Source organism: Sciurus carolinensis, chromosome 9 (assembly GCF_902686445.1).
Source record: "Sciurus carolinensis chromosome 9, mSciCar1.2, whole genome shotgun sequence".
Classification (NCBI taxonomy): Eukaryota; Metazoa; Chordata; class Mammalia; order Rodentia; family Sciuridae; genus Sciurus; species Sciurus carolinensis.
Genome location: NC_062221.1, coordinates 91,401,547 through 91,417,915, shown reverse-complemented (window position 1 = coordinate 91,417,915; position 16,369 = coordinate 91,401,547). Strand labels below are relative to the sequence as shown.

Sequence of the window (16,369 nt, the reverse complement as noted above, 5' to 3'; positions counted from 1 at the left end):
TTATTTTTCATGGAAGGAGGATATGAACACATCTAAGAGGGGAATTCAGCTCTCTGCTGACCAAATTTCAGGGTTAGGTAATCTTTAACAGGTTCCGAAAGCATCATACCCTCAGTTTTGGTGAAAAGGCTCATTAAAGCTAGCGTATGTGGTTTCTGATTAAAGCACTTCCTGTTCCTTTAATTTGGAGCTCTCTGTGAGGTAAAACATTTTCCTTTCAAACTTAGTGGTTAAAATTATCTTACAGTTCCTGGAGGAGTTAGTGGATTGGGAATTAACAGGTGTTTGTAAACATTTGTTTTAGGAGTTGACCAACTAGGGTGCCTTTAGCTTTCATAATAACATTTGACATGAGTATAATTAACCTTATTCTATAGGTGAGGAAACTGAGGCTCAGGAGGATTGAGCGATTGGCTCAGGGTCCTTCAGGTAGTAAGTGGGAGAGCCCTGGTTTGCCACCAGGCCACTGAGATATTAGCAAAGGTATAATAGGGAGAGATCCGCTCTTCCTAAGGTCCTGAAGTACTTAGCCCCACTTCCGAACTCACACCCTTGGTCACTACCTCCTCCCCGTTCATAGTTAAATAATAAAGTTTTAGTTGATATTTGCCCTAACCCTCTGTATTTTAAGAAGACCACAGGAAAATGCTTCAGAACTCAGAGTGAAGCTGTATGAAGTAACTGGGCTAATATTTTGGAGAGAGGCAGGCCTTTACTTAAGAAGCCATTTTTAGAAACAGCTAGGAATGTAAAGAAGTGGGTGTGTGCTACCCATTTTCCTTGCTTCTGGCAGGACCTTTCTTTCCATGCTGGAAATCGAAATGTTGGAGCATTCTAAATCACAGCTCTGGTGAAGGGTCCATGGCGGCTGCCTCTAAAGAATGGAACCTTGGGAACATAGCAAACCCATTCACCTGTTCCAGATCATCCCTGTAAGAGCAGGGATCAGTTAATAAACTACCTGAAAGAAGTTAATTAACTTTTTCCAGAGGTAGCTCCCAGGATACTAATTTACATGCTTTAGCTCTGGTGATTTTTAAGAAATCTCCTATGATCCCTTTCTAGTTTGTATTTCCTGTATGCGCTATAGGAACTAGATTCATTTGAGAGGAGTAATAAGTGAATCTACTTGGATGATTAAAAATAAAATGCTTTGAATTAAGGAAGGGTTTTCATATTTACCTTTATTTTTTTTTTTAAACAGTACTGGAGATTGAACCCTGGGGTGTTCTACCACTGAACTACAGCCCCAGCCCTTTTTATTTTTTGTTTTGAGACAGGATCTAACTAAGTTGACCAGGCTGTCTTCAAACTTGTGATCCTTCTGCCTCAGCCTCTCAAGTAGTTGGGATTATAGGCATATGCTACTGCACCCAGCTTTATATTTGTCTTTTAAGGCAGTATTTCTCAATTAATGTGAATAGAATCACCTAAGGATACTGATGAACTACAGTCTCTGTTTTAGCAGGTGTGGAGAGGAGCTTGATTTAGCCTTTTAACAAGCCCTAGGTAATGCTGATGTTGCTGGCCCAAGGTACACACTTTGAGTAGTAAAATTACAAAGCCCCTTAAATTTCTGTTAATAAGAAAAATTATGCAATTTTTCTATAAAATCTGCATATATCATTTTACCATGTGTGAAAATAGATCCTGTCATGGTTATGTTAAACAATGGTAATACTACATTCTCTACTCATGATGCCAAATATACGAATTAATCTTACCAAAACTCTGTTAAACACCTAGATGCTCTATGTGTACAATGCTAACCTCCAGATATTTGGAGACAGTAGAAATGGATTTCTTTTTTTGTTCAGAAGTTTCACAGTGTTCAGATACTTTTAATACTGATATGGGACTTTTGGACACATTCTAGTATTTGAGTAGTATATGTGCACCTTCCATCCTCTAATTATTTCAGTCATATTTGCTATTTTTATAGCACCTGTTTTATAGAGTAAAGCATGCATTCTCAAAGAGGGTGATGTTGCCCCCCAGAAGGCAAATATTGTTCTTGGGGGAAGAATCTTAAGATAAGGATAGTGGTTTGTGGTCCTGCAAAGAGCCATGGTACAAAAAACGGATACACAGTGTATCTGTGCAGTTAAACTTTTCCTCAAGGGATATTTCGAGGAAAAAATGTGTAAAAACGTTCCTGAGGGCATATGATAGTGAAAGAAAGGCTGCTCTTAATGCTCTCCAGGTACTTATTCAATTGATGCAAAACACTTTGGTCTGGTCTGTTGTGTTACTGTTTTTTGCTTTGTGTCTGATCATCGCCATCAATTTTAAAAACACTTGGCTTCCAGAGGAAGAACAATTACTTTTCTCTTTTTTTAAAATTTCCTTGAGGAAAAATTATTTTTTTCTATTATGTACTTAAATGTTTTAAATATATTTTTAAATTGTGGTAGACAACATAAAAGTTACCATCTTAACTGTTTTTAAGTGTATATTTCAGTAGCATTAAGTACTTTCACATTACTTTGTAACCATTATCAGCATTCATCTCTAGAAACTTTCATCTTCCCAAATTGAAACTCATATTGATTTAAGAATAATTCCCCATTCCTTTACCCCCTCCAGCTCTGGCAACCTCTATTCTGCTTTTGGTTTCTGTGAACTCATGACTGTAGGTCCCTCATATAAATCACAAGTTCTTTTGTGACCAGTTTATTTCACATAGCATAATGTTTTCATGGTTTTTTGATGTTGTAACATATGTCACAATTTCCTTCCTTTTTAAGGCTGAATAATATTCCTCTATGGGCATATGTGTGTGCATGTGTGTGTGTGTGTGTGTGTGTGTGTGTCTGTGTGTGTGTGTATAAGTGCCACATTTTTTTTTTTGTCTACCCGTTTATCAGTGGAGACTGGATTCCCTCTACCTTTTGGCTATTATGAATTATGCTGCTGTAAATATGTGCATATGAGTATCTGCTTGAGTTTTTGCTTTTAGTACTTTTGGATATATGATCAGAAATCAAATTGCTGGATAATGGTGATTTCATGTTTAATTTTTTGAGGAATTGCCAGATCATTTCCCACAATGGTTTCACAGTGTTTCTTTTTAACTCAGTTTGTACAGTGTTTGGCAGAGTACAGTGAGTAAGTGCACACCACAGATATGACAGAAAATAATGCAAAGTTCAGAGTAAATAATTTGCCGAGTGATTCAGCAAGACAACCATTAAAACAGAACAGCCTTCCCTACACATGCACCCTTGCCTGTCCACGTACTTCAATGCACACACTTAGAAATGAGTGCATAGTTGGAGATAATTCCTTTGAGAATCATTAAAGTAATGCATTTAGATTCCATATGGGTCAGGTCCTCTTGTAAATTTGGACCACTTGCCATGAAATTCCACATTTAAAGAAACCCAGAAGGCTTGCCAGAGGTTCAAAAGGGGCAGAGCTACAAAGGCGACCCACAGATATAGGGATTAGGACTTGTGAATGAAGATGAACCAGAAAACCTTGGATTGTGTGAGTTCTGATTTTGGCCACGCTTTTTTTTCTTCACTCCTATTCCCTCCTCTCTGCAGAATCCATGAATTTTGATTGAACAGATAATCCATAATATGCAACAAAAGTGAAAGAATGATTTATTTTCTAATCACAGTAGCTGTGAAAAGCTACTATGAAGGCTATAAGAACTTTCTATTTAGTATCTCTGGTAAGGGCAAAGGAGGTGGGTTTAATATAAGGTGGAAGACAAGCATTGGCAAAAACTGAAAGTGATGGACCAGGCTTCTCAATTTAGCCTTGGAATCTCTAGTGTCATACAGATGAACTAGTATCTGGAAGATGGCAGAGGTTGATGTGTCAGGACCTTCCCACCCCTGCTGTTCTGTGCTAATGTTTTATATCTTTTAAACAGCCAGTGGAAATAATTTTGTTTGTTTACATGTGGTGTTGAACAGCATCCAGCACGAAGATAAGGGATTTGTAAACACAACATGCATTTAAAATCTAGGGCAGGGTAACAGATTACAGCCAGGGTTTGTAACAGGCAGGAGGTGGAATGCATGGGGATAATAATGTTAAAGGACACCCTCTCTTTACACCACATCTGATTTCTTTTTGTCAGCTCTCAAATTTTATGATACTTCCTTTTTTGGGAAAGCCTCTCTTTAAATTGCAAATAGCCTTTAAGAGAGATTTCCGTTTATGCCTTTGTGGTGATGAGATTTTGAGATCCCTTCTTGAAGTTCTTCTGGAAGAAGAGGACACAGAGACTGCTCTATCAGAGTGCAGATAAAAAGTGAGATGCGGGCTGGGGATATAGCTCAGTTGTTAGAGTGTTTGCCTTGCAAGCACAAGGCCCTGGGTTCAATCCCCAGTACTGCAAAAAAAAAGTGAGATGCAGTGGTGGGAACAGAACAGGGAACCGAATACGAAGAGTAAAATCAAACTCATGCCCCCTATTCTCCTTCACCTGGCTTCCTTATTTCTGTTCCTGGCACTGCCCCTCTGTCCATCTCAAGGTCATGGAGCAACCTCTTACTCTTCCTGTTCTGTTTTCAGTCTGGTGCTGGTCCTTTAAATTATTTGCCTGAAATATTTCTCTAAATAATTCCCCTTCTTCATTCCCGTGGGCACCACTCCAGTTCAGCTGTTTATGACCTGTTACCTTGACTGTTGCGAAGTTTCTGTCCTGATCACCTGCGTTCACACAGCTGCCACTTCTGAGCATGTCTTCATCCTTTTCAGAAACTCTGAATGGCTCCCCGTGGCTCCTTGCATGATCACTCTAGAGTTCTCAGGCAGTGTCAAGGCCCTATGGGATGGGGCTCAAAACTCACCTCCATGATTCTCTCCTTCTCAAGTGTTCTCTTCAAGTTCACCTGGGGGACTGAAGATACCAGAATGCTCAAAAATCAAGTATTAAGCATAGCTTTGAAAAATGGATAATAATTGTCATCATTGGGTCCATACTATGTGCCAGGGGTTGTGCTAGGCATATCATGTGCACCATCTCTGTGAACCTACATAATGATTTAATGCAGTTAAAATATCCATTTTAAAGATGAGAAAACAGGGGCTAAGATTGTGACTCAGTGGTAGAGTGCTTGCCTAGCATGTGTGAGGCACTGGGTTTGATTCTCAGCACCGTATACAAATAAATAAATAAAGGTTCATCAACAACTAATAAAAATATTTTAAAAAAACAAGATGAGAAAACATAGACCTAGAGAAATTAATTAAAGGTAGGTGGTTATTGAGTAAAATGAGCTAGCATAGAACCCAAGTTTGACTTCAGTGCACTATACTTTTAGCTGGGTTTGGTGGTACACATGTGTAATCCCAGAAACTCAGGAGGCTGAGGCAGGAGGATCACAAATTCAAGGTCAGTCTCAGTAACTTAGTGAGACCCTGTCTCAAAATAAAATAAAATAAAAAGGACTGGGGATGTGCTCAGTGGTAAAAAGCACCCATGGGTTTGATTCCCAGTTACCAAAACCATACCAAACCAAACCCCAATCAATTAACAAATCAAACAAACAAAAACCAAAACTCAACAGAAATAGCACTATGTTTAAGTAAGGGATGAAGAATATTACAGACAAGAATTCTAACTTAGATAAAAGTTTGTGGCAAGAATTAATGTTGTGTTTTAGAAGATCATTCCTAAGATCTGCATGTAAGGAATAGATGGAAGTACTGAGGGGTTGAGTTTGTTGGAGCTGTCATGGCATAATACCCGCTCCCCTATGGGTGACTTAACAAGAAATCATTTTCTCACTGTTCTGAAAACCGGAAGTCCAAAATCAAGGTGCCAGCAGGTAGCATGTCTCCTGAGTTGCCTGCCCCTCTGATTGACATATACGTATGGCTACCTTCTCGCTGTGTCCTCCCATTGCCTTCTCTCTATGCACACATATCCCCGATGGCTCTTCCTTTTCTTTTGACAACAGTTGAGTTGAATTCGGGTTCTGAGTCTCATTTTAATTTCATTATCTCTTTAAAAGTCCTGTCTCTAAATGTAGTCACATTCCAAGGTATTAGGGATTAGGGCTTCAACATATGAATTTTTTTGGAGGGTACAATTCCATCTATAACTGGTAAGTTTGATATGGCGGAATTTTAGAAGATGTGCAAATCAGGGATAAGGATTTAGTTTTAAAATGGGAGGTTATAGGGTCTAATTGTGAGCAAGCAGAAGCAATGTTTTCCTAAACTTCCAGCTACTCTTAAATGTGATTTTAGAATGAGTTCTCAGGGGTGAATGGGACTACTCTGGAAAAAGAACTATTAAGACTTTTCTATCGTGGAGTGAAGGAGCAGAAAGAGTCAACTCTTTAAATCTTTTGAGATTTCTGGAAAAGTAAAGGCAGTCTTTTTGTGGGGGTACAGGAGTAAAGAGTGAGTATGGCCAGTTTGGTTTTAGACCTGTCAATTATACTTTGGTCAATGTGGGATAAGAATTTAGAGAAGAGGCCAGGATTAGGGTTGGGCATTTGGAGTCTTTGTCTTGGTCAGAGTTGAGCCTGTGTGAGTAGGTAACATTGCTCAGAGTTCAAAAAGGACAGGAGACAAGGATTCTCAGGCCTTGAACTGCTTTGTTGTTACATAGGTTTAGAAGGTGGTAGGGAGGCTTTTGAGGACCTATCTAAAACAGCACCTCTGACTTTCTCCTTTACCTTGATGTTTCTCTTCATAGCACATTATTAAAACCTGGTACTGTATTATATGTTGTAATATACAGCTATTTGATTATTGCCTGTCTTTCCCATAGAATGCAGGTTCCATGAGGGCATAAACCGCTTATCTCTTCAGTATGGTGCTCCTACTACCTGGAAGAGTGTTCATTATCCAATGAATCTATGAATAGGAAAATTTTTTAATCAATAGAATTTAGGTTGATGATTATTAGATTTCCAGATATTGCCTTTTTATCTTTTCTTGAAGTAAAATTTTATTCTTTTAACAAATGCCTTTTGGTAAATGACTCTACAGTCACAGGTATTTGAGAATCCAAAATGTCCAACCTAAAAACTTAGTCTTGTTTGGGTTTTCCTCCACCTTCTGCCTTCTCCAGATTAAGATCATCCAGTCTCTTTTTTGATCTAGTGTTTCTTTTTTTTCTACATTTTTATTGGTGTGTTATATCCATAATGGGGGGTTTGTTGCTACAGATTCATACATGCACACAATATAACAACATAATTTGGCCAGTGTAGCTCCATAGCACTTCTTCCTCTCTCTTCCCTCCTCCTACCCCTCTGCAGCATTTCTTTATAAAGAAGTAGATGTGACTCTGAGAATTCAGGCATTTTGGCAATCTGGTTACTCTTTGTTCATCTGTTTGCATCTACATTTTTTTGTTGTTATCTTCATAGAAGGTTATTGTCAGGTCTCCTCTGCTTTTACCCACCATATGTGTGTTTAAAGACTCCTACCTCATGGTACCTGTGTGAATGCCAGCAGTCCATACCAACCTAAGAACTCTTTTTATGACATTTTCCATACTTTTCCCTGGTATGGGGTTGTCATAATTGCAACCTTAGATAGGATAGGCATAAACCAAGTCTTCTGTCCTTTGAGGAATCATCATCAAAGGGAAATATGAATCTACTTGTGTTTCATGTAGGCAAGATCTATCACATCTGACTGCTCTCTTCCAGTAGTCCAAGTGGTGTAAATAGCCCTAGAATTGTTGGGTAAGGTAATTTAAAGCATTTCTCCAACACGTAGGGAAGTCCTCCTTAAAGGACTGTCAGAGTCACTGAAGAAGTGTTTTCAAGTACCACAGACCAGTTTGAAGATTAAAGTGGGCGATCAGCACTTTCTGAGGGGAGCATGTCTTTCCCATTGGACATGCTGGAAAGAAAAGGGTTGAGCATGATTGAGCAAGGATTCTGAGAGTTTTGAACACTTAATATAAAGGCAACTTTCTTTGTTTCTGTCCTCTGCTCTTCACCACAGGATTGCTATTTGGTCTCCCAGATCCTGTTTGTCAGAGTTTTGTGGAACTTTTATCCTGTATAGGATGAGTAGGCTAACAGGAAGAAGATACTCTAGGCAACAGGACAAGCTGGTAAAATCCAGAAAGAAATTAAGAGATGAAATTTTGAACATGATTGTTGGAAATAGAGAAAAGTGGAAGGATGTTAAGGGGAGAACCTGTTTGCTAAACCTCATTGCCAGCTTAGTGCATCTTTAGAACTATTCATTATAATGGTTTTCTGACTTGTAAATTCAAGAATTATGATTTAAAAAAAATATTTTGGGTTCCCTCCTAACCAGTTTGGTTGCACAAATGTAAAAGTACTCTGGTGGAAAAATGCTATGCAGACACAAGGTATAACTAAGAGGCTTTGTCCAGTCTGTGATCTATCCTTTCTGCTTCCCATAGCATTAATATTAATTATAACCATTCACAATGGTTATAATTTATGGACTTAAAATAAAGTTTCTAGTATGTCGATCGAATATATTACATACATTGCACATTATTTCATATAATTTTAGCAATTTGATTTAGATGCTAGCATCTGAATTTATTGGTGAGTAAAATGAGGCTCAGAGGTTAAGGGGCTTGCCCACGGTCACACAACTGGTAATTGTTGGAGTTGGGTTTGCTTGGAGCAGGGCTTGGCAGACTTTTTATGTAGTGGGCCAAGTAGTAAATTTATTTTAGATTTTTTGGCCCAAGAGACAAGGTGGAGGATATTATGTAGGCACTTACTTAACCATTCATGACTCACTTGACCACTTATATAAACACTTAAAATGTAACCATTAAAAAATGCAAAAACCATTCTTAGGGGATAAGTTGCCCAACAGGCTGGATTTAGCCTGCAGGTGGTAGTTGTCAACTCCTGGCCTAAAGTATTCTGCAAATTTAAGCAAAAACAATTTTGGGGGAGGGGGAGGCATTTGTTTAAATGAATAATTGTCATTAACTGTGTATTAAATTTGCATAGTTGTTTAGTAAGAGTGCAGATTTCTTCATGAATTACTTTCAGTGTTAAATTATCTTTGGATCATAACATTTTCCCCACTTGTAGCTGTGCATATTTGTTTTATTTTATCTGCTACTTTGGCATTGTGGTTGGTAAGATTTCATAACTATGTATTTCACTTCAATCTTTGACCATTCTCCCAATTATTACTTATCACTAGAGATAGTGTATGTATAAGTTATCTAACATATTATTCAGTATATGGACTTTCAGTAGTGATATTATTATTAAAATTATGTCAAAGTATATTTATATTGTGGGTCTATACTTTTTATTATTTTGTTAGTGTTGATGTCTATTTTGCACATGATCCAGGCTGTTTTCTATTTTTGTGCTCTTAAACATTTTTATAATTGGTCTTTTTATATCTGACATATGCTATTGTCCTCGTGATAGAAATCCAGAATAAGTCCCTGAAGACTAATAAAAATAATCTCCCCCAAAACTTCAAATTTTAAATTCTGAATTAAAAGTTCTAGATAAAAAGATTATCTAGGGTTGGGGAGATAGTTCAGTTGGTAAAGTGCTTGCCTTGCAAGCACAAGGCCCTGGGTTCGATCCCCAGCACTGCAAAAAAACAAACAAACAAAAAAAGATTATCTATATAAAAAAATCAAAGTTATAGAATTAAAATTCTTGAAAAGATGTGGCAATAAGGCATTCATGTCTTTATATAAGGAATGAAATTTTATGGTTATTCTTCATCTATTTTGACAGATATGTATTATCTGTGTTTAAAGGTGGTAGGTATAGGAGATTATGAATATGAATATTTTGAAAAACAGTTTAATAAACATGTTTGTTAAGCAACTATATAGTGAAGATTTATAAGTACAATATCTCATTTCTATATTAATGAGGCAGTGAGTTCAATTTAACCTTTTCTTCTGTCTTGTACAGTGGAAATAGAGATAGAGAAGAGAGGAAGTTTCCAGAACCAGGTATTCAACAATCAATAGTCCAATCTGGAACTATTTAGTTGGACAATATAACATTGTCTGCATTCTATCAAATCTTTGCTTACCGTTTAAATAACTATATTTCTTAAGCTATAAAAATGTTTAGTGAGAAAAACTATTGTTTTACATTTTTGTAAATCTTAATGTCTGTTTTTACAGAAGAGAGAGTCTTATATGTATTTCTGCATTTAACTTGTTTTGGTGAAGTACATGAAAATAATGTTGCTTTATGCAGGTATTTAGTTGGAAAAAAGAAACAGTTTAATAGCTTTTCAGATAATTTGGGTAGTCTTTAACATTTGTTAGTTGATCTTCCATCACTATAACAAAATACCTGAGAAAATCAACTTAAAGGAGAAAAGATTTATTTGGGCTCATAGTCTATAGTCACTTGACTCTGTTTCTGAGCTACGGTGAGGCAGAACATCATGGCCAGGAGTGTGTGGCAGAGCATAGGTGCTACTCACCTCCTGCTTAGGAAGGAGAGAAAGCCAAGGTTGGGAGGACCTGGGGACAAGAGGTGAAGTTCCCAAGGGCTTGCTCCCAAGAACCCACTTCCTTCAACTAGGTCTTACCTCCTATAGTTTCCACAGCCTCCCATTAGTCTATCCAGCTATGAATCCTTCAACAGATTAATCCATTGCTGAGGTTAGTGCTCTCATGATCTAATCATTGCTTAAAAGCCCCACCTCTGAACATGCTGCAGTGAGGACCAAACTTCAAACACATGAGCCTTGGAATATTTCAGATCCAAACTATAACAACATTACTGTAGTCTCTCTTTATAACTAGGAGTGGTAAGAGATGAACAACAATAAAATAGAACAGGTATAACAATATGCTGTAATATAAATTATGTGAATATTGTCTGTCTCTCAAAGTATCTTACTGAACTGTACTCACCCTTCTTTTTGTGATGAGGTCAGATGATACAAAGCCTGCATGATGAGGTGAGAGGCCTTGTGTCATAGGCTGTTATGTAAAGGTTACTTGAACACAGGTATTATGATACTGATACTGACCATTGATGTGATAACCCAGATGGCTACTGAGTGACTAAGAGTGGACAGTGGATATAGTGAGGATACTCTAGACAAAGGCATGATTCATGTCCAGGATGGGACAGAAGGGACAGGTCAAGATTTCATCACACTACGCAGAATGGTACACAATTTAAAACACATGAATTGTTTACTTTTGGAATTTTCCATGTAATATTTCCAGACCATGGTTTACTGCTGGTAACTGCAGAAAATGAAACTGCAGATAAGCATGGGAAAGGGCTACTGTGTGCTAGTTATTTAAAGGGTAGATGCAATGTGGAACCTGAAATCATACTGATGAACTTTTTATACACTGACCCATTTAAATCCATGGGCCCCTATTGCCTTTTGAATGGATATTTTACCCCATGTTGCTTTGTTCATTTAGTTATATATACGTTTTCCAAATGATGTCATATTTCATTATGTAATATAAAAAAAATCACATTTGTGAGTAACATCACCACAGGTCTCATCAAAAAAGTCTTCAAGTATTGGGCAGCTGTCAAGCTCAGGATGTCTGATAGAAGTCTTCCAAAATTCATTTCATTCATAATATTCATTTGAAAACTTGAATTTTATCATTGGCAACAAATATTTGTTAGCTGTTTTCCTTAACAGGCTTACTTTATTCATTTAAAAAAAAATTAAAATTTGACAAATACCAAAGTCTGTCAAAGTCCCTGTCAGTCAAGTAAAATTGGTGTGCCATGGCAAACAGGGATGAGCTCAGCTCCCAGCTCGGTGTTTGATTAGAACAATTGGCTAAGCCATGTTGTTCAATCTAACACACAGGCCCTTTCTAGTAGACAGTCATCTTACTTCAATATGCAGCACAAACTTTTATGCATATTTCCCATGTGGCCACATAGAATAGTAAAAAGATGTACATTTCAAGGGTCAAGATTTATTGTTTTTTGTTTGTTTATTTGGTTTTTGTTTTTGTGATGCTGGGGATTAAGCCTAGGACTTTACACGTACTTGGCAAATACAGTACTACTGAGCTACATTCCCAGACCAAGGGTCAAGATTTAATAAAATTAATAACCACAGTTTCATCTAGGACTTTGTCAAAGTAAAACTGGTTTAAAAAAATAATTCTGCAAGTAGGACTGGGATGCAGCTCAGTGGCAAAGCGTCTGCCTGGCATTCGCAAAACCCTGGGTTTGACTCCCAGTTCCAAAAAGACAAAAAAAAAAAAAAAAAAATCTGCAAGCGAGTGGTGGTGAAGAATAATCCAGTGATTATTGGTTCATTTTGCTGCCCTGCCTTGATTTGTTCTGAGATACCAGCAACTTCGCTGATCATTGTTGTTATACCATCATTGTAACTGTCAATGTACTTGTTCCAGGATAAATAATGAGATTCAAAAACGTTATTGTACACTTGGAACATTTCAATACACCTTGTGTTTGTTGTCAAGCATTCATATAAAAGATTGGATAATTAGCTGGTGCTGGTACCAGATGACTATAACCAACATAGCACGTCTGAACAGTTATGTAGATTTGTCCTTTCTGAGGCATAAGCGTAATTCAGCAGACTGGATCCATTTGCAGTTAATGTCTTTAATTCAGGGAGTAACTGTACATTTGGAAGTTGACAGTGCTGTGATTTCTCTTGCTGACTTTTCATCTACAAGGCTTCCAGGAAAATAAATGACCAGTCTTTATTGGTTTTTCACCTATGATTGTTCACTTCCTTAGCCAACACAGTATGATAACTCACCCTGTAAATACTGGTTTTTTCATTTGTAGTGTAAAAAGCTGTTATAAATAGTTATTGGCTTTTCAAGTTTGTTACATTTACAGTTAATTATAGTTATCTACTTGGGAGTGTAGCTCAGTGGTAGAGGGCTTGCCTTGTATACAAAATGCCCTGCGTTCAATACCAAGCAACACACATGCCACACAACACATACATTCCTTTTATATAATCTCAAAACGGAGTTACAACATAACTGGGCCCATAAAACTATTCAAAATGTTTTATTACATAAAACCCAATAAGGTAAATTATTAACAGCTATAAAGCCAAGGGAAAGATAGCATTGCCAATTTTAGTTCTAATTGAACAGTTTCTTCCAGTCACTTTGGAATAGATTTCTTCTTTCCATGAATGACAAAACTCTGATATGTCATTTTCATCTTTTTTAGTGTCTTTTGATATAGGTAGTACATCTGAACCTTGAAAAAATAAGTCTTCTTATCTCCCTTTTTAAAGCAAAAGATCAGACTCGAGTATCAGACAGATGAGAATTTTAATCTCTCTTTACCTATGATGACTTTGGACAAATTCTCACCTTTTGTAAATAGTTTTTGTGCATCAGGAATCTGGAAGTGGCACTGGGGTTCTGGCTCAGGTTTCTCATGAAATTATAATCAGTATTATCTACTGAATCATCTGAAGGCTGTGTGGAGTTCAAGGATCTGCTTTCAAAGTAGCCATTCAAATGACTGGCAAGTTGGTCTGGCCTCAGTAGACTTTTCCAGCTAGTGTCCTGATAACATGGTGACTTTCTTCCCCAGAGTGAATGTTCATCCATATTGGATTAGAACAATGGGAGTGTTATATCATTCAAACTAATAGACCAAATCAAGTTTATACCTCAACATTTAAATGAAACAAAGTATATCTAAATTTTCTTCTTATAAGAAGTGATGTCAACAAAACCTATTCCTGACCATGTTGGGAGAGTTTCTGGGAATTGGGGATTGTGGTCTTCTCAAACCACTATTGCTTTAGTACTTCTGCTTTAGTATTTCATGGAAAACTTGTTTATTATAAAACATTAGTGGCTCATTGACTATATTAAGTTCTCCAGAGACCATGATTTTTGTGATTTTTGTCACTAAATGGGACCTGAGGAGGACTTCCGAAGGGAAAAGGGAACTTCAAATCAGGTTCTCTTCTTACACCACAGAAAGGAATTTCAGGATGTGTGAAAAGAGGCACAAGCAAAGATTTATTCAAGAAAGCAAATAAGAAAGCACTCAAAGGGAGAGGGTGCCGGCACTCAAGAGTGAGACATACTTTTTGGATCTCAGAGGTCTTCTTTTAAAGGAAACTTCTTAAATGGTGAGCATGAGAAGCATACGAGGGGTGGTGTCGGTTGAAAATGGAGCATAGAGTAGGTCATAGTGGGCTAGTTCTTTTTTAGAATCTTCAGGCTGACATTACCTAGTTAACAGCACTTGAACAGTACCCACATCATGGGTTTTGTGTTAGCTTTTCACCACTGTAACCAAAATATCTGACAGGGATAACTTAAAGGAAGGAGAGTTAATTTTGGCTCATGGTTTCAGAGGTTCAAGTCCATGCTGGTCAACTCCACTGCTCTGGGCCCAAGATGAGGCAGAACATCATAGTGCAAAGATATGGCAGAGGAAAGCTGCTCAACTCATAACAATCAGGAAGCAGAGATGGGGTGAGGGGGAGAGGGTAGAAGGGGCCACAGGGAAGATGCACCCTTCCAGGGTAAATTCCCAGTAACCCACCTCTTGCAGCCACACTGCACCTGGTTACAGTTACCATCCAATGAGTCTATTCGCAGTAGGATGGACTAATCATTTCACCTGCATTAACACAGGAGCATTTGGGGGACATGGCATATCCAAACAATAACTGGTCTTTGTCTAGAGTTCTTTTAATCAGTCTAAAAGTAACATTCTGTCAACTAACAAAAACTTACAGTACTCTTAAGATATAGTGGAGCTTTTAAGAATTCAGGACTGGAGGAAAACAGGCCTAGGGTGGTGATAGTGAAGTTGAGCTCCTTTATGGAACTTTTAGAATTAAAGCAGTGACAATTCCTCTGTCCTTTCCTGTTTTTCTCCTTTCTACATATCCTTATTTATTTTATCCTACCTCAGTTTGAATTTTTTTTTTCTTTTTCTTCATAGTGGGGATTTAAACCCAGGGCCTTGAACATGCTAGGCAAGCACCCCTAATCCTTTTCATTTTATTTAGAGTCACACCCCTAATCCCTTTTATTTTGAGACAGGGATTTGCTAAATTACTCAGGCTGGCCTCAAACTTGCAATCATCCTGCTTTAGCCTCCTGAATAGCTGGGATTACAGGTGTGAACCATCATGCCTCCCACTGAATTTTTACATACCAAGTAAAACAGTAAATAACTTTAGAGGGAAGATTCATTTTGAAAAAATGAAATTGCCTATGAATTTATTTGGATGGGCATTTAAGTCCTTTATTATACATAAAGTATATTAATGTGGAGGAAGAAAATTCAAACAGATTTAATTGAGAAAGTCCAATGTATTGAGGTTCTCCAAAGAAACAGATCCCATAGGGCATATATATAGATACATAGATACTTATTATGAAGGATTGGCTCCCACTATTATGGAGACCAGGAAGTTTTGCCTTGTGCTGTTTGCAAACTGGAGAACCAGAAAAGCCAGTGGTGTAGTTCTGATATAAGCCCAAAGGCCTGAGAAATAGGGGATCTGATGACATAATCCTCCATTGAAGTCTCAAGGCCCAAGAGTCAGCAGTGCTAAGGTCTGAGAACAGAAAACAGATAACTGAGTTCAAGAAGAGAGACTATACGTTTTTGTTTCATTCTGGCCCTTAATAGATTAGATGATGTCTGCCTGTGTTGGTAAAGTTATCTTCTTTACTCAGTCTATTGATTCAATGCTACACCCTCATAGACTTGCAGAAAAATAATGTTTTACTAGCAGCCTGAGCATTCTTAACCCAGTCAAGTTGACACATAAAATTAACCATCACACGAACATCTCGTTTTTAAGTGATTTTGTTTCTAAGGAACTGTAATTACTAGAGCTCCTATTTTCCACAGATACATTGAGAGTTGTTGCTGATTTATTTATTTATGTTACCAAAAACTGGAGGGAGGGAGAGACAGTAACAAGTTACAGGGTGGTGCCACATTTGTGAGAAACAAAGGAAATATTTATTATGGAACTGTCCCCACCAGAGCCTGATATCTATTAATGAAGTTACAATCCAAGCTTATTGTGTCCTTCCCCCTTTCCTAGAACCCAAACATTCTGCTTCTGCTGATTTCCCGTTGATCTGAACTTCACATCCCTGTTCACCTGTTCATGGCCTCAAGCCACGGAGGGACCAATCTCTTTCATTGCCCTTCACCACCAACTATGCCAGACCTACAGATTGTGCCCTAGCAATGTGACCCTGCTCTGCTTTCATTTGTTTTGCTCTTTACTACTGTTTCTGGCCCAGGGCCAGGTCAGTTCTCTCCTGAGCTATTGCAGTCTTTTAAAATGGCCATTGGGTCTTCAGTCTTAAGTCCTGTAAACTGACTCAGTGTCTTAGTGGGTCCCTGGAGGTGCTCCATCCAGAGGCACCAAGTTATCTTTTACATTTGTCAACATCTTCCCTTTGAGCATC

At 37.8% G+C, this 16,369-nt stretch overlaps 1 protein-coding gene across 1 annotated transcript in view; it reads left to right on the top strand.

Moving 5' to 3' along the window:
* The window catches only part of Nfkbiz (NFKB inhibitor zeta), a 29,599-nt gene that overhangs the window by 2,047 nt on the left and 11,183 nt on the right, over positions 1-16,369 (top strand). The window lies entirely within an intron of this gene.